The sequence below is a fragment of the Lagenorhynchus albirostris genome, chromosome 17 (genome assembly GCF_949774975.1).
Source record: "Lagenorhynchus albirostris chromosome 17, mLagAlb1.1, whole genome shotgun sequence".
Classification (NCBI taxonomy): Eukaryota; Metazoa; Chordata; class Mammalia; order Artiodactyla; family Delphinidae; genus Lagenorhynchus; species Lagenorhynchus albirostris.
The window spans coordinates 67,816,765-67,835,802 of NC_083111.1; the positions used below are offsets into that span (position 1 = coordinate 67,816,765).

At 39.8% G+C, this 19,038-nt stretch overlaps 1 protein-coding gene across 2 annotated transcripts in view; it reads left to right on the plus strand.

Moving 5' to 3' along the window:
- Positions 1–19,038, plus strand: part of NSMCE2 (NSE2 (MMS21) homolog, SMC5-SMC6 complex SUMO ligase) — a 223,843-nt gene that overhangs the window by 49,790 nt on the left and 155,015 nt on the right. The window lies entirely within an intron of this gene.

Consider the following 19,038-nt stretch of genomic DNA (forward strand, 5'->3'; position numbering starts at 1 on the left):
TACCTGTGTAATAGGATGTCTTGTACTTCTGGTTTCTTTATTTGCTTTTTCTTACTTATATCTATGGGAAAATTCCAAAAATAAAATCCTTTACAAGATTGGCTACTATTCAGTGGGAGATAAATTTTTGAATATGGTTTAATACTTAAGCTATAGTTAAATGGGTATATATGTTCATGGTTATATGCAGTTTTTCTGTTCTTTTCTTTCTTTAAAATTTTTTTTCTGTTTTTTTTTTAATGGTTAATATTTATTAAGTGTAGCAGTTGTGACTAACTTAAGAATGTCTGCTTATATCCAAGTAATACACTCATTCAACTTGTACATTTCTGGTGTTTCTAACCATTGTGACTGTCTTGGGACTGTGAATATTCCTTCCATAGGAAAATATGAAAATGATGTCATGTTAGATTCTTAAACTAGATAGCAAAGCACTTAGACCAGAGGTTTTCAACTCCAGCTGACCCCTAGAAACAGCCAGTCCCTACCCTACACTAAAGAGATTCTAATTTCATTGATCTGGAGAAGGATTGGGGCACCAGTATTTTTTAAAAACCCATTCTGTTATGTATCCAATGTTGAAAACCACTGCCTTAAATGAACAAGGCTGACTTTATAGAATAAAGTGTGTTTGTTACCAAAGATCAGGGTTAGGCTTATTGTATAGATCAATCCTGCCTTGACGCTTACATTCTATGGAGGTTATTTGATAGGCTTTTCTATCTTTAACCTTGATGTTTTGCAAATATAACAGCACGATGTACATTATAGATAAGAAAACAGATTTTGGAAGTTGAAGAACTTAATGTGGATTTTTTTTCTATTAAACCCTAGGATTCACAGATATGTAAGGTATTTTTACGTGAAGAATTGGACTTTTCCCCCTTCAAAAAACTGAGTCATAAAAAAAGAAAAAGCAACCCTCACCCTCATGCACATTCAGTAGTTAATAGCATTTCTTTCATCCTGAGGCCTCATCCCATTACACCCACCCTACTAATCAGGAAAGAATATAATTGGAGTTTTATCCAGCTTTTCAGCTCTAACCTTACGCTAGAGTATGGAGTAACTTGGATTTAGTGATTCTAATGCTTGTCGGGAAGGTCCCTGGTCTTTAATAAGAGACAACATGTTTATTGCGTTTTTTTCTCATGCAAAGTTGTGCTCTCTATATAAGCTTGATATGAGACCAAGAATAGCAAATCATAGTTTAATAAGATTTCTAAGACCTAAAACCATATAGGGACATAGTGGGGATGTGACCATTATTTTAAGGGGAATATTTTACCCTCTTTATATACTGTGTACTCTTTACATAGTATGGACATTTATGGACATTGCTATCTTATTGCCTGTTTTGATGAGGAATAAAGAATGAACAGCAGATTCAGAGAGTCCAGAATGGTATAGCTGTTCTGTGCTATAGAAATAGCAGTGGTCTAGGGATCAGAAATTCTTCCAACCCTGGTGCTTCCATTTTCTAAGTTATGATCCTGGATCAAGAAACTTAACCTCTTGGAATCTCGTGTTCTTCATCTATAAGGTTCTTGGCCTGCCTATTTCACAAGATTATTATGTGAATCAGATTAGATATTGTGTATCAAACACTTTGACATTCATAAAATTTGATGGAGATAAAGATACTATGTTGCTTCCCTGGTGGCGCAGTGGTTGAGAGTCCGCCTGCCGATGCAGGGGACACGGGTTCGTGCCCCGGTTCGGGAGGATCCCACATGCCGCGGAGCGGCTGGGCCCGTGAGCCATGGCCGCTGAGCCTGCGCGTCCAGAGCCTGTGCTCCGCACCGGGAGAGGCCACAACAGTGAGAGGCCCGCGTACCGCAAAAAAAAAAAAAAAAAAAAAAAAAAGATACTATGTTATTACAAACCCAGATTTCCAAACATACTCCTGAGGAAGGTGGAACTGGATCTTTCTTAACGAGTACTTTGCTCACTTTATTTCAGGGCTTTGAAATAAAACTTTTATTGGCTTTGACGTGTCCTCCCTTGGAATTCAGGAATCATATAGGATTAGCTATAAGCTGGTAAAGTTTACAGTATGAGGTCTTTATGATCTCTAAAACAAAGAAATTGTTTTAAGTCAGATTATTAGGAAAGAATACGAAAATAGGAGCCCCTGTTGAGTCTCGTTTCACTTCTGCTCTGTCATAGACTTTTAAGAGCTGCAGTACTTCCATTCCTGTATCATTTGCCAAGATTCTCATCCACCCCGTGGTCTTTCTGTTTATGAATTTTCATATAGTCATAGAAAGTTAAAAAAAAAATTGTCATCATCAAAGAGCATTAAAGTTTATCATTTAAATAAAGATCTCGCTCCTGCTCTCACCTTCACAGAATTCTGAAGGTTATACACCGCTGAAAAGGTTTTAGAAGTTTACTTTGGAACCTTAGATGTGGTTCAGTTTACCAACAATCCCTGGGAAGTCCCTTTGGCATCCAACAGAAGCTCTCAGATTGCCTTTCTTTGTCCTTTAAGAAAATAGAGCTGCTAGAGCTGAAGAATAGAGCTGAAGACTTTATTTGGAATCAGTATTTATTTCAGCGCTCTGAAACTTAAAAAAAAAAAAAAAATGGGACTTTGTCCCAGCTGTTTTGTAGAGGGAATATCATGCAGTGAGCACCTAAGGGGGGAAAAAAAATTCCCAGTCTATAAGTTATTTATAAAAACTTCCAGGATAAGTGGGTTATATACCTGTCACAACTCTTTAAAACATGTAGAACCGTAAACAGAATTTCTGTATGAACTCTTTGGAGACTTTCAGTCATGAGACCACACGTGATGAAAGTGTTTTGAAAGGTATAAAATGGCACATAGATATGCTATGATGCACTTACTTCTTTTATTGCTGTTACTGCTGAGGAAAAACTTCTCTCAGTTTCATGTTGAGAACAGAGTGATGTTCTGAACATTAGCTTTTGATGACCTAACGTTCCCTTCCTTGATTTCTAAGCTTTTATTATTTGAGTATCTATCTTGAAGGGGCACCATTGGCTGGCTTTTTGTTCTCAAACATTCACTGAACAAATATTTTCTAAACATCCGTGTGCCAGGTTACTTCTAGGTGCAAGAAAGAGGAGGTCAATCAGCAAAGCCCATATGATCTCACCTTCAGAATGTCTGAAGCCTAGAGAGGGAGACAAACATTTAACAAAGAACAATACAGATGTTATTTAATGATTGTTGTGCTGTGTACTACAAAGGGAAAATAAAGTTTTCAAGGAGTTAATAACTCAGGGGGCATATCAGCTGGGAGGGGGGAGTGGGTTGGTGGTTAGGGGACTCCTTCCTGATGAAGTGATATTGAATCTAAGATGAAAGTCAAATGAGCCTCAACATGGGGATCATGATATATAACTTCCCTGTCTATGTGACTTTTGCATGAAATGGAAGCATCTTTTTTTTTTCCTCAGTGTCAGAGTTTCAGAGTGCCTTGATCAATCCAAAGGCTTAATTTGAGAAAATTAAGCCAGAGAAAGCCGATTTTTATACATAGAAAGTTTAAAGTCTATAGAGTAGTTGAGTAACCTACCTAAGGTTGGTCGAGGATTCATTCATCCACAGATGTGAGCGGCTACCATGTGCCAGGAACTGTGCTTATTAAAGCAAGTTATGGCAGTAGTTGATTTAAGAATAATTTCATTACCAGTATTCTGCTTCTCAAGCCAGTTCACTGGTCAAATGGGTTATCCCTCTTGAAGTGAGACTCTTTATCATGTATTGAATAAACAGTGGTAATACTGTGTATTTCTGGTTCTGGATTTATGTGGTGGTTTTAAACTAAACATGGAGTCCATCGTGGGCTTCAGATTCCAGAGGGTGGGCACCAGCTTAATTCAAGGAATCTTCAAATCTATTCTCAGGTATGTGTTTTTTCAAATAAGAGATGATAAAGCGTCCACCACTATCGTTGGGGTGGTCTTTGCAACTTTTTATAGTGTTAATTCTCATAGTGAGAAAGGATGGGCCCCCTGAAGCTAAATGACAAATGACCTATCAGGTTCAGATTAATTGCAGATAATATTAGCAGTCAGTGGTAAAATATATATTTCCTGTGCTTTTTGATGAGCAGCCTAGTCCTAGAGTTTAGCAAAAATAACTAAAGCTTAGGATTCACATTATACTTTGCATTTTCTTTATCATGATACTTAATAGTGCAATTTTACTGCAACAAACTTCAAATCTTAAAAGAATTGTCACATTTTACCTGTATATGGTTCTTTTAGTAGGTGCTACCTTAGCACCTTACTTTATGGAAAATCCAGAGTGTTGTATTTTCTTCACCTTCCTCTATTACTCTGTTTTGGGCTACATGCATCTTAGAGATTATCTAAGATTTGGAAGCATTTGAATCAGATTGCTGCCACATATTTGTTGTGTGTGTGTGTGTGTGTTTTTAAATAAATTTATTTATTTTTATTTTTGGCTGCGTTGGGTCTTTGTTGCTGCATAGGCTTTCTCCAGTTGCGGTGAGCGGGGGCTACTCTTCATTGCGGTACGTGGGCTTCTCATTGTGGTGGCCTCTCTTGTTGCAGAGCATGGGCTCTAGGCGCGTGGGCTTCACTAGTTGTGGCACGCGGGCTTAGTAGTTGTGGCTCACGGGCTCTAGAGCACAGGTTCAGTAGTGGTGGTGCACGGGCTTAGTTGCTCCGCGGCATGTGGGATCTTCCCGGACCAGGGCTCGAACCCGTGTCCCCTGCATTGGCAGGCGGATTCTTAATCACTGTGCCACCAGGGAAGTCCCTGTTGCGGTTTTTTAAATCAGTTTTTTATGACAGTTCCTACCAAAAGCGTAGGGAGGGAGGATATTTTTCTTCTTAACCTAACAGGGGCAGTTAGTTGCTGGATCGGTTTATTGTGTTGTTTCTTATAAATCTGTTCATGGATATGTCCTGTGTACTGTGACTTTTACTTGCTAAGCTAACCTGAACATTTAGTCTGCATTTTAAAAGTAGCGTGTTGAGAGTTAGAAGAGTGGAAATATACCTCACGTAAGTTGTTGAAACCAACACAATCTCAGATATAATAAAAGAACAAGGTGGGTCAAAGGTATAGCTTACCTCAGCCTTGACATTATGCAACTAGTTTAGAATGTTTTTAATATCACTTCCCTATGCCTCTTCACCCTTCACCTTTCATCAACTGGTAAGCTTTGCCTTTTGTAAATCTTATTTTAAAGTTACCTTAACATCTTCTGCTTTAACATGAAATCTTCTGAGCTATCTTGTAAGTTGGGAGTTACTATTTTAGTTATACCAGATTTGGGGAGCATTTCTCACTTAGAAGGCTAAAAATTTATAGTATCGGAGGAAAGTTCCAGGGCAGAGGATGTGATTTATTGGCTATCACCATCTTCTGACTGCATCTAAGAATGCACCTCACATTGTGAATCATTGACAAAAGAGAAAGGAGGGTAAATTTGTTTGGGATTATGACAGTTGAGGACAGAAGATTCCTGAGCATGAGAGAAATGACTGTTGTCAGCAGAATAGCAAGAAAGTGAGAGAGGACAGTGGAATTAGTGAGAATCTCTTGGAGCCAAGTGGGAAAGTACTGTGGGATCCCCCTCTTCTCCACTGCCCGCCCTCCATGATGGTGTGTGGTCTCTTAACACCTTTCCTGTCAAAGTTAACAGATGCTCCACATATAAGCCTTTTCATCTGTAGGAATATTGCCCAGATGTGGAAATTAACCAGGGGGGAAAAAAGTTGATGTAGGTATTCACTCTTCAGCCTCTTGGCCCTGGAATGTATGATTACTGGTAATTAATTTCTATTCCGTTCCTTTAGAACTCCCTCTGTAGTTATTCCGAAATTAAGGTTGTGTTTGGTAGCATTTTTTCTAATGCTAACAGAGAGAGTTAGGTCTGGATATAGTATTTCACTAATTGAGTTGTCTCTATAGGAAAGAATCCAGATATAAATCTCTTAGGTTACCAAGTGAAGTAGCTACTAATAGGTGAACATTCTGGTCTTGTGCCATATTAAGACTTCTTATCATGGGTAGTTTAGAGAAATCCATCTTCGTGTTTTGTAGGTACTAAGTGTTGGATTTTATTCATAATTATAAAAACGTTTACACTCTACTGGGTCTTAATGTGCCTCTAATGCAGCATTTTCAGAAGTTTGCTCTGTAATACTAATTAATCACGATGTGAGTAAGTATAATAGGAAAAAAGGATTTTGTGGTCAAATAAGTTTAGGGAGTGCTTGATTAAAAGAATTTCCTTAAAGCCTCCAAAGCCCTTAATATGCTTTTATGCATTGTGATTCTCCAAAGGAGGAATATTTAGTAATTTCCTAACCTTACTTGAAAACCTCTTTGGGGGAAGGACTGGTACTCTACAGAACCCAGTTTGGAAAACGCTTCTGTAGTCTCAATCCCTGTACCTTACAGAAGAGGCTAAAAGATGGATTCAGCAGTTTGTGGTAGAGTTTTTGTGACATCCAGGGAACTGGGGAGTATATCAAACCCCCTACCTAAAATGGACCTACAAGATGTTTCTATGCAGAAGATCAGGAAAGGGCCAGGCCTCTGAAAAGACTATGTGTTATTCCAACAGTGAAAGAGAGGAAAGAAAAGTTTTTAAAAACATTCAGTGGTTGCTTGGCTATGTCTCTTTGAAGCAAACAAGACCCCCGGTGTGGGGTATTGGTTCAGGAAAGTGGAGAGAAGGAAAAGTTTTCAAGGAAATGAAGAGAGGAGGGGATAGTTTAGGTAGAAAGGACACAGCAGCAGTGTGGACAGAAAAAAGCATACAGACTTTGAAAGACCTGGTTCAGCACAACTCTCAATGCTTATTGAACACCTTGGCCTCCGTGGTACTGGGCAACTCTGGCAGGTAACTCCTTGAATTTTTTTTTTTTTTTTTTGGCTGTGCCACGCGGCATGTGGGATCTTAGTTACCTGACCAGGGATCGAACCCACGCCCCCTGCAGTGGGAGATCGGAGTCTTAACCACTGGACCGCCAGGGAAGTCCCACTTGAATTATTTAAATGATGTGAATGTTCTTTAATATAGCAAACTCCTGCTTATTTCTGACGTTGGGCATAGTCCGTATGTAGCATCAAACCCTTATTTTAGATAATCACTTGAGCCTCCTTCCATGTCAAACTTTTCACCGTACTTGATAAGTATTAAAGATCTTGAGATGTTGGCCATTCCCCACTATCTAGCAGTGGTGCTCATGGGCAGTGAAAGAGTGTAGGCTAACTGCAGAAGAGAGATGGGAAAATAGTTTGAACCATGGAATGGATCACCAAATGTTAAGATTCACTGTAAAATGAATGCATTTGCAGAGTGTGGAGTTGAAAGCAGTTGCTTGGTTATTAATCTCATAATTAAACTGTTCAGTTAGTGCCAATAGTATGCTTAGTCTAATGAAGAGACAAAAACCTCTTGACGTATGTTTATAAAATAGCTACAAAATAGTACTAACAGTGAAATAGTTTGACACAGACAATAAAAACATGCTTAAGAAATTCAGAGTAAGAGAGAAGAGCCTTTGCTTAAATTGCGGCTTTTCTACCCTCTAACTCTGAGCCTCAATTTCTTCTTAAAGTGGGGGTGATAGAATATAGGTCAGAGAGTTCTGGAAACGATGAAAAGTGATAGCATGAAAGCACCTAAAACAGTTCTGTCAAGACTCGTTTATAAAGTTGCCCAGAGAGTTCTGTAAAGGAGAAGTCATTTCCTTTGATCAAATTTAAATAGTATCTGAAGAGGAAATTTGAGGTAAAATTTAGACAGTAGAGTAGGCTGCAGGAAACCGTTGGGAAAGAGCAGAGATGATTATGTCCTTGAGAGGTTGAAGGAAGGGCTTCTTTCCTTAGAAGGAGTCTTCTGGTAATGGGGGCAGAGAGGATGTTGGGGGGAAGTTGGTGCTCATACTGTTGTAAGCCAAAAGGATTGGGCAGAATATGGGGGAGCAGGCCAGTGAGATGCATGGCATTTGGCCAGTTGGATGTGAAGGCCCCTGATCAATAAGTCTACTTCTGTCTGTAGCAATGAGAAAGAGATTGCTCCCTTTAACATATGCTAGTTAGGGCTTCCCTGGTGGTGCAGTGGTTGAGAGTCTGCCTGCCGGTGCAGGGGATGCAGGTTTGTGTCCCGGTCCGGGAAGATCCCACATGCCACGGAGCGGCTGGGCCCGTGAGCCATGGCCGCTGAGCCTGCGCGTCCGGAGCCTGTGCTCCACAATGGGAGAGGCCACAACGGTGAGAGGCCCGCGTACCGCAAAAAAAAAAAAAAACATATGCTAGTTAATGGCAATGGAGGGGGAGCCACACTAGAGATACGGACCAGACAACTAAGTGAAAACTTTGGTAATTCACGAATAACATTTGATGTTTTCTAAAGTAAACAAAAATTACTTAAAGATGTAAGCAAGATAGTTCAATAAATAGCATAATTATATATACCCAAGTGCACAGAGAGAAATATTTCTTCACTTACATTTCCATCTTTAAATAATATATTTTTATTAGTAGCACCCACTTGAACAAATATTGGGAGAGAAAAATGTGTTGGATTTACCCCTCTGATGTATCATATGCAAGTTGTCAGCTCTGTTTCAAATGTGTAATCTGTATGAATCGTTGACAAATGAAAGAAAAGAAAGTGTATAAATGGAGAGACTGTAAATGGATTTAATTTTTCAAGCCCTGTGTGAGTTTGCAGTTGTCCTGGTAAGGAAAGCTCTTTGATTCTGAAGTGGAGCCAGTGCCCAGTGAACTGTCATTGAGAGAATGGTGAGGATTTCTTTTCATTCTGTTTCTCCCTTAAAGCATCAAGCTTCTAGCAATAGTGACTTTCATTCTTTTGTGTCATGGCCAGCCTGATATTTTTAACCACTTGAACTTTCTGAAATTTCATTTCTTTTTGGGCTTTTTTTCCCCCTAATTTATTTTTATTTTTGGCTGCCTTGGGTCTTCATTGCTGCGCGCGCAGGCTTTCTCTAGCTGCGGCGAGCGGGGGTTACTCTTCCTTGCGGGGCGCAGGCTTCTCACTGCGGTGACTTCTCTTGTTGCGGAGCACGGGCTCTAGGTGCGCGGGCTTCAGTAGTTGTGGCTCGCGGTCTCTAGAGCGCAGGCTCAGTAGTTGTGGCGCAGGGGCTTAGTTGCTCCGCGGCATGTGGGGTTTTCCTGGACCAGGGATCAAACCCATGTCCCTTGCATTGGCAGACGGATTCTTAACCACTGCGCCACCAGGGAAGTCCCATCCTCTTTTTTTTTTTTAAGGGAAATTTGTGTCACATAATATAGAATTCTTTAAAATAGTGAAAATCCTTATGTGCTGTCCTCACCAAATCAATTTATTTCTTCTCTCCTTTATTTCATCTTAAAATAATCATTCAATTATCTTCTAATAGAAAATGATATTTTGGACTTCCCTGGTCGTCCAGTGGTTAAGAATCCACCTGGCAATGCAGGGGACACGGGTTCGATCCCTGGTCTGGGAAGATCCCACATGCTGTGGAACGACAAAGCCCACGTGCCACAGCTACGGAGCCCACGTGCTGCAACTACTGAGCCCGCATGCTGCACAACGAAGAATAGACCCCGCTTGCTGCAACTAGAGAAAGCCCGCGCACAGCAGCGAAGACCCAGCACAGCCCCCCAAAATTAATTAATTAATTAATTAAAAAAGAAAATGATATTTAGAAAGACCAAGTCATTGTTACTTAAAATTTAAAACAGTAACCAGGAATAGTTTAATACGATTGCATCACGTGACTGATTTCCAGACGTCCTGACTTGCTTGCTTTTTACTTTCTCCTTGGCTGACACGCAGGGGTCTCACATGCTTCAATGCCTTCCAGTTGTCTCATCTATTTGTGATTCTTGGAATGTTACTGGTAGTGAGGAGCAAACCCTCTCCACCCATCAGGTTACTCTCTGTCACCCTGAGGTTTATTTTAGCCCCTACCATGACACAGAAGCCAGTAAAACCACATGAAATGCTAAATCAGAGCTCTAAATGGACTAAATGCTGGGTGTATTCAGAGCATCCCTCTTACAAAATCAGAAATTAAATATGGCTCATGAGGTATAGTTACACAGTGTTTTAAAAAGCCTAAGCAAAAATATCATATGCTCAATTTTTTCTTAGAAGAAATAATTAACATATTACTTAAAGCACCTATAAATAATATAGATGAAATTAGAATATGTCATGCCACATTTTCTATAATAGTAATGGTATTGCTCTGCCAGAATGTGGAATGAAAATGTTTTGGCTTTGTAAGGTAAAGGGTGTATGATCCCATTACAATAGTAAATTGTTTGGTGTTACTGTTCAGTTTAATTATTGTGGTTTTTTCTACACCTGTCTACTGAAAAGCTGTGTTGACCTTAAGCACGTTTGCAAAATGACCTACTAATATCTGCACCTACCTATGACAGAGCAAGTTCTTGATTAAGAAATGAGATAACCTATGTGAAAGCACTTGAGAGGTAGAAGTGCTATATAAAGGCAAAGGCTCATTGTTCTGTCCTGTTAACTTTTAACTTCTTTCTCTTGTCTCGAGAATGTCCACCACATGCTGATTTAAACTGGTGAACTCTTCTAAACCTCCTAAATTCAGAATAAATGGTAGTAGGTGACTTGTGTTTTGTTTCCTCATGTTTATTTTCTCATGCCACAGCTTAAACTGGAAGGAAAAAATGTGTAAGTTTTACACTCACCTTTTGTCCTTAATTTAGTCATCCTTTTGGTAAATGCTTATTTCTGCCCCCCGGCCCCGCCCGCCCCCTGGCCCCAAGAGTTTTGCAGAAATCTCATGTAACAGTTCAACAAGTGACTAATGTAGATTGGGCTTGCTTAGTCTCTGAGTCACTTTATTATGAAACACTTAAACTTGAACATCTATCTGTAACAATGAGGAAATAATGTAAAACAATTTATACTTTCTGATCTTATGGTTTTAGTGACTAACTCATCAGGCAACAATGAAGAAGGAAATTAATGAAAATTCACAATGTCAGATGAAATTAGACAAAAAGTCTCAGTAAATCATAATCACCTTCACTTCCTTTCCCCCTTTTCTCAACAGTTGATGTTTCATTGATAAGAGCGTTGGGCTGGGAAATAAAGATCTGACTTCTAATCCTTGTTCTGCCAGGTTATGACCTTGGACAAGTCACGGAAACTTCTGTGCTTCAGCTTCCTCATTTCTAAAATGAGGAATAATGCTATTTGCCCTACATACCTCACTGGGCAATTGTAGATAAAATGAGATTATAAATAGGAATGTGTTGTGATACTTCCCCCCCCCCAAAAAAGTGAAAGGTGGTATATAGTTATGATGTCCTGACTGTCCCCATCTGACATCTCATATCTGAATGGCCACAGGCCCAAAGAGTGAAAGAGACTGCCTGAATATGCCACAGAGGATCAGAAGGGAGTCTCTGTTAGCTCTTGGAACTGGAAAGAAATAAGATACATTCCCAGTGTGTGGATTTCTGAATTGAATCATGAAATACAGTTTCCCATAGAAATAACATTCAGTGGCTAGGTTTCCAGGCTAGCCAATTTTTTAAAAAATGATATAATCATAAATAGTTCATTGTGATCCAATTTCTATAAACTGTAACAAAGCCCGTTTGTGGTATTGGTTTCAGTTTGGTGTTTCAGATGTTCTGGAGGACCTAGCCTATTGGATGATAGTGAATTCACTTCTCTGGCTTCCCCAGTTACTTGATATTTGCCTACAGGCTGTTGATGGTTTACTTAAACCAGATTTGGAAATATCGGTTTCTACTTCAGTCCCCTGGCCCTTTGACTAAAAGAATCTGAAGCCAACTTTCTTTGCCCTGGGTAAGGGATGAGGAGCCTTCTGGGATCCCTGACCTCTTTAATGATCACAGTAACCTTCCAAGTTAGGTAAGGTGGATGATGGACTCTGAGCCTCAGGAAGGTTAAGGGTCATACACAGGTCACATGCTTAGTCTTAAGAGGTGAGATTGAATCTTGGTTTTTTGATATGTCATTCAAGGCTCTCTTCATGACATCTCCATACCTCAAGACAGATGTAGTGGGACTTCCCTGGCAGTCCAGTGGTTAAGACTTTGCCTTCCAATGCAGGGGGTGCAGGTTCAATCCCTGGCTGGGGAGCTAAGATCCCACATGACTCAGGGCCAAAAAACCAAAACATAAAACAGAAGCAATATTGCAGCAAATTCAATAAAGACTTTAAAAATGGTCCACATCAAAAAAAAAACAAAATCTTAAAATATATATATATATATATGATGTAGTTCGTTGAATTCACTTTGAATTGTAGTTTTAGTTGGGAGAAAGAGTGTTTTTGTGTAGTCTTGGTTATAAAATATGCTTATGATCTTATACATATCTAACTGTAAATTTCCCAAAGGTAAAATTTTAGTCAGTGAAAAAGACTCTTCACACTGATTTGACATGCATAGGGAGGGATTCTGTTAATATTAAAGAACTGCTTGAGGAAAAGAATATTGTTATATGGAACTGTTATATTAAAAGATGGAATAGTCAGTCTTTCCATAGTAATAGTAAACCTAGCTAACATTTCTCTAGTGCTTGCTATGTGCCAGGCATTGTTGAGGAACTTTTTTCTTCTTGCCAGCTTAGACTACAGATTTGCTCATGATTAGTTTTTAGAAGCAGGGAGGAAGAAGTCTCTCTGTGGAAGAAGGCAGTGAAATGGTCAGTAAGTGGCATGTCATGGAACATGTAAAGGATGTTTCACTGGGGTAGTGGAAATAATACTGCAGCTGGAATCAGAAGACGTAGCTTCATCCTTGCTCCTCCACTGCCTAGCTTTGTGACACTGGGCTAGTGACCTGTCCTCTTAGAACCTTCAGCTTCCTTATTTGTAAAAAGAGGATAATGATACCTCACGGGACTATTGGGAGGATTAAGTGTGATACTGTAGGTAAAGTTCTTAACTACGCTTGCTCTCACAGGAAGTGAGGTTTTATATAGTAGGCATTGAGAGAATATTAATTGCTTCTTTTAATCTCCATGCACAATGTGTTTGTGAATTTAAGTTGGAGAACAGACTATAAAACCTGGTTTATAAATTTTTAAATATCATCCAATTTAAAGATGGTATTTCTCTTTGACTGCTGCCTTCCTTAGTGCTTCAGGGTAACGTGCAGGGAATCAAGGAAAACAGGTTATGCCTAGAAGATCTGGGTTTTACAGGGTGGCCACCAAGTCTGGAAACATAGGTGAATATGCAATAAATGGCTTAATGATATAATATTATAGCCCACTATGAAATCGTATTGTCTATGCCTTCAGACTTGGTGGCCACCTTGTAGTTTTAGCTTTGTTATCTATTCGGTGTTCCATTCAAGGAAATTATTTACTCTCTCTGGCAGTGAGAATCAAATTATATAAATTATTCTCACAAGTGCTCTATGTACTATGAAGCACCTGTTTATTTTTTTCTTGTGGTACAGTGGCTTTTGATTAGATAAGATGGAGAGAATTCATTTTCATTTACTCAGGAAATTTTTCTCATAGGTGACAAAATGGAAGGTGAAAATCAGTTTGATAGCTTTAGTAGTGGGAAATAATTTCAAATGAAAGGAAGCCATATGAATTATAGAGAAGGCAACATCAGAGAATTTGATAGGTGGCTAGATGGGAATGAATGGAGTAGATAAAGGATAAGGAGCATTAATAAACCGCTGGATTATTAGTAATTCCACAGTCTTTACTGTGTCGGGTGAGATGTGATAACTGAGAGAAGGATCTGGCCTTGTATCCTTGGATTGCCCTCATTCTGTGCTATGGATATGTGGTATGATATAAAGACAAGGGATTTGAAATCAAACTTACTGTTTATCAGAATGTTAGAAGATAACTTATGGATTTTTAAAAAATGTAAAAATAGATATTTTTACATTTAGATATAGATAGTTATAAGCAAAATAGATGTAAGCAAATAGATATAAGCAAAAATAGATATTTTGCTTCTTTCTTTTTCAGGCCCTATAGTCCCATTAAATGGGTTTTCTGATGGAAACTTGGCAAGAACAGAGGGAAGAAAACAATTAGCATTTCTCTTTGGTTACAACAGAAATGGTGAATTTGTTCCTTTGGTTATTCAGATCCTCTAGTTCATGGAGGGAGTTACTGGAGGACCCAAGAAAGACATGGAACGTGAGAGAGAAGTTCTTCTTGTCCTCACGTCGGCGAGCGTGTAATGGGTTGGGTACTCCTCAATGGCCCAGGTGCCAAAGGCTGGTCTTCTGGTCTCGAATACTCCACGAAACGGAGCACTGCTGCCCCCTTCTCCTCCCAGGTCTTTTGCTTTCTTCAGGAGAGAGAGCACCAAGTGTGTATATCCCTTCCCCTATCATCTCCCCTCCACACACACACACACACACACACACAGACTGGAGCAAGAGATACTTCTTTCATTGTTCAGATTCTAAAGCAAAATAAGCTTCAGTATCACCAACCAGTGCTGAGCTGAATGGAAAAGTTTATCTAAATGAGTATAAGAAAATCAAGATCCCCAGTAGTTAGGACTTTCCTTAGGAGCCTTGATTTTGATGGATGTAACAGAAAATAAGCAGGTAGGGGAGGGACTATATAATACAGGCTTTGTGCATTGAGAACTGCATTGAGAGAATTGCTAAGTCAGTCCTAAAGCAAAGAGGTTTTGAAAGGAATTATGCTAGAAAGGTGGGAATAGTTTAGATATGAAAAAAAATCAGTGAAATTCATTTTTGTAAAGCACATGTTTTTTCCATTAGAGAAGCAAACATTGGGACCGTTTTCCCAGTTCCATGTCCTTGAGGAGGTGAGAGCAAGAAAGGGTAGAACCTTAATCCTTGACAGTAAAGTATACGCCATCTGGGAAACTTCTCCTTGACTATCATTTTGTCAGTGTCGAAACTAACCTGAAAGTCAGTTTGGTTGTCCAAAGGTCTCCTTAATCATGTACTTAGAATATTTCATTTGATAAACATTACCTGGCTTATCGTGTCAAAAACTGTTGGAAGAAATTTTGAAATCACTAATCGATAGATTTAGTTTCTACAGAGCATTTATTCGTTTATTTATTTGGGGACTGCTCCTGAGTTTAAGCCACCCTTCTTAAGAATATAACGTCTGTGTCACAAACTCATGACGATTGTGGTAAATATCGACACTGAACACAGTTCTTTGTGTAAATACTAAGGTATGCTTAAAAGGTCCCTTTGACAGGCTCTCAGGAATTTCTGCATTTATAAACTGCATTTAGTGCAGAGAAAGGAAACATTGGGAGAGGAGAGGAAGAAAAGGAAAAAGACTGTAGTTCTTTTCTCCCCGTTCCTGTTTTTCAAAATGCACAGTGCACTCCGAGGCCATTGGTTCCATGTGGCTTCAAGCTTTCAAACCCCTGTTTCCTTGTTACCTTGCCCTGCCTGTCTGACATCACATAAGACGTGGTGCACTGAGAATAGAGCTTTTTTTTCTTTTAAGTGCCTAGTGTGTTTAACACTGTACTAGGTACCTTGTATGCATCACCATGTATCCTCACAACAGCTGGGAACGGTGGGTACCATAACATTCTTGTCTTGTGTAGATGAGGAAGCTGAGGCTGAATGAGTTGAGGGAATGGCCCTAGGTTACAAACCTGGTGAAAAATCCAGAGGACATTGTTCAGTCATTCCCTTATTTGACTTTGCTATTATGGAGGACTCCCTCCCGTTCGAATTGTTATGTTCCCTTAACTTTCATGACAACACACGTCTGACTTTTCTTCTTGCTTCCGGCCACTTCTCCAGAGTCTGCCGGTGGACCCTGCTTCACCTCTCCAGCCGTAAAATCTTGGTATTCCTACCTGTTCTTTGACTCTTTTGTCTTCTTTGCGCTCTCTTCTTGAGCTTTTAACTTGAATTACTGTCTTTGTGCTGCCGAGTCCCAAATCCTTATTTCCATTCCAGAGCATGAGTCTGAGAATCACACACATGAATTCAATCATCTATTTGATCTCTCGCTTCAGTGTGCTTCTTAAATTCAGCAACTCAGAGAGTTTTCCCCTTGATATTCTTCTGAGATTCTGTAACTGAGGAAATGGCAATATCCTCCCCCACAGTTGCCCACATCAGAAACCTGGTTATTATCCTCCCTTCTCCTAGCTCCTCATAGCTCGCATTCCATCACCAGATTTTACTGATTCTCAAATGAGGTTGCCTGCCTCATCCCCATTTTCACAATCTCCACTCTCCCATGAATAGTTTGCTGCATGAAGTTTTGCTTTCTTCTAGTATGTTTTCTAGCTAGTAGCCCAAAAACTGTTTCTAAATTGGAAATCTGATTATTTTGCCTGCCTTTTTCACAACTCTGCCCTCTTCACTTATTCCTTATTACTTTCAGGATTAAATTCAGACGTCTTTACCTGGTCTGTAACCCTGCTTAACTTGGTAGCCTCATTTTTTACCATTCTTTTATGCTAGTTCTTGGCATGTTTTCTTGCTTCTGGGCTTAGTACACATTATTCTTTATGCCGGGAGTGCTCTTCTCTCACTTTCAAATAGGTAACTCCTTCCTGCCCTTCATAAACTTAGTCTAGCTCTTTTTCAACAGCCCTCCCTGACATCACCCGGTCTCTGTTCGCCAAATGTATCTTGTGCTCTCATAACACCAAACACTTAGTCATTTTTCATAGCGTTTGTAACTATAACCCTATCGTCTCTCCAAAACCATGTCTCAGATATACAGCTGTCTTCTTTTCATTCCCACTTCATTTCATTCCCATAGGCATTTCACTTTTAACCTTCCCAAACCAGCTGTTCCTCCAGACTTCCCCATCTCAGGAAATGGCAACTGTACCATTTCATCTAGAGAGGCCAAACCCAGAGTTGTCCTAAGTTCCTTAATGTGTCACAGCCCATATCCAGTTCATCAATAAAGCCTATTGTTTCTACCTTCAAAATATAGTTAGAATCTGACCACCTCTTGCTACTTGCTACGTCTTGCTACCCTAATGTGGGCCGTTGTCTCCTTTTGCCTAGATGAATGCAGTAGCCTACTAACTGGTCTGCTTCTAACTGGTCTCCTGCTTCTGCCCTTCCTCCCCTAAAATCTATTCTCATCATAATAGCCAGAGTGATCCTATAAAAAAGAAAACCAGGTCTTCTCACTCCTCTGCTCAAAACCTTCCCATCTCTCTTAGCCTAGAGGCTAAAGGCCCCACGTTGGCCTCCCTGGCCTGGCCCCCTTACTCCATCTTCACTTCTGACCTCATCTCCTACCACTCCACCCTGCCCTTTTTAATTTTCTTCAGGTCTCTGTTCCAGTGTCATCTTTTCAGTGAAGCCTTCCCTAACCATCCATCATACAGGAACTCACCTACCCCACCCTGTTTAACTGTTCTCGATAGCACTTATTACCATCCAGCTAATTATATCTTTTCTGACTGTTTTTCTCAACTAGAACTAAAAGTCTGTGAGGGCAGAGCCTTGCTCTCTGTTTACCACTGTATTCCCAGCATCTAGCGCAGTGCATGACCCCTAGTGGGCACTCAGTAACTCTGTAGTGAAGTCTAAGAAGAAGTTGTCATGGATTTAGTAGTTTTGCAGACATGCCAATCCAGCGAGTCCCAGATCCCATACTGATGAGCATTTCCAGTGCTTGTAGTTACACCACTCCTTTCCTCAGTTTCCCAATCTGTAACATAGGGATGTTCTTACCACTCAGGTTGTTTGTTTGTTTGTTTGTTTGGGGAAGATTAAATAAAATATCCCTGTGGAGTGCTTAGCTCAGTACCTTGCCCATAATAAACTATAAATTGAGAGCAGTTGTTGCTACTGATACTCCGCTAATTCTTATTAGAAGACCACGTTTAATTGGTTATCCATTAGATTTTAAATTCAGCTGTATCTTAAACTTGCTATTGTGATAATAATGATAGTGTGGTTGCCAGAGGCGAGGGGAGGGGATGAAGGAGGGGGATTGGGTGAAAGTGCTCAGAAGTGCTCAGACTTTCAGGTGTAAGATAAATAAGTTCTGGGGATGTAATGTAAAATAATAATAATGATAGCAATACTAGTTATTAATAATAGGAGCAATTATCATTTGAGTGCTTACTGAGTGCCAGGAAGTATTCTATAAGTCAACACTTGTCAGTAGAACTTTCTGCGGTAATGGAAATGTTCTATATCTGCACTGTAAAAAGGTAGCCACTAGCTACGTGTGGCTTTTGAGCCCTTGGAATATGACAGTGTGAGGAACTAAATTTTATTTAATTTTAATTAATTTAGGTTTGAATAACCACATGTGGCTAGTGGCTACCGTATTTGCGTTTCAAAGCTCTAAATTCTTTAAGTGCATTAATCCATTTAGCATTCGTGAAATGCAAAGACTTTGGTAGAGTTATAGAGGGGGAGGTCAAGTTTCTGAGAGGTTGCCCAAGATTTCACAGCTTGTATGAGGCAGAGCTGGGATTTAAAGGTTAAATCCTTAGGTAATCTGGTTCCAAGGCACCTCCTTCATGTCATTCTCAAGAATTGAAGTCCCACAGGCCAAGGGCCAAGTTGACATGTCTGTGTTCTTGTTGCAGGGAAGCTGAGAAAGTGCATTTCTGGTTCCTGCCCCAGTGAGGTTATCACTCATAAGGTGGGAAATTGCCCAAACAGAGGAAAGGTTCAAAAGATTCTAGACCAGTATGGCTGCTCCGCCTCTGTATACAATTTCCTTCCAGACTTATTAATCTTGCAAACCGTGCAACAAGAAAATGCTTCCTACTAACATATTGCAGCCCTCTCTCATAAAAGTGAAAAATATGCTCTGTCTTCCCCCCAAAGGGGGAAAGATATAACGTCTTAAGTTACTGTTTCCAAGTCTAGGATATTTGGGCCACACTTACTCCTTTATGTCCATACTGTTCCATTATGGTACTCTGTAACTAGTGAGCCACCAGCTTACTTTTTATAAAATGTTAGGACGAAAGGAAAGGGAGAAATTAGTTAAAAACATAAATATGTACATGTCAGACCAAGGAAGAAATATGACGGGATACTTAGCTTTTCCTATTGGTCCT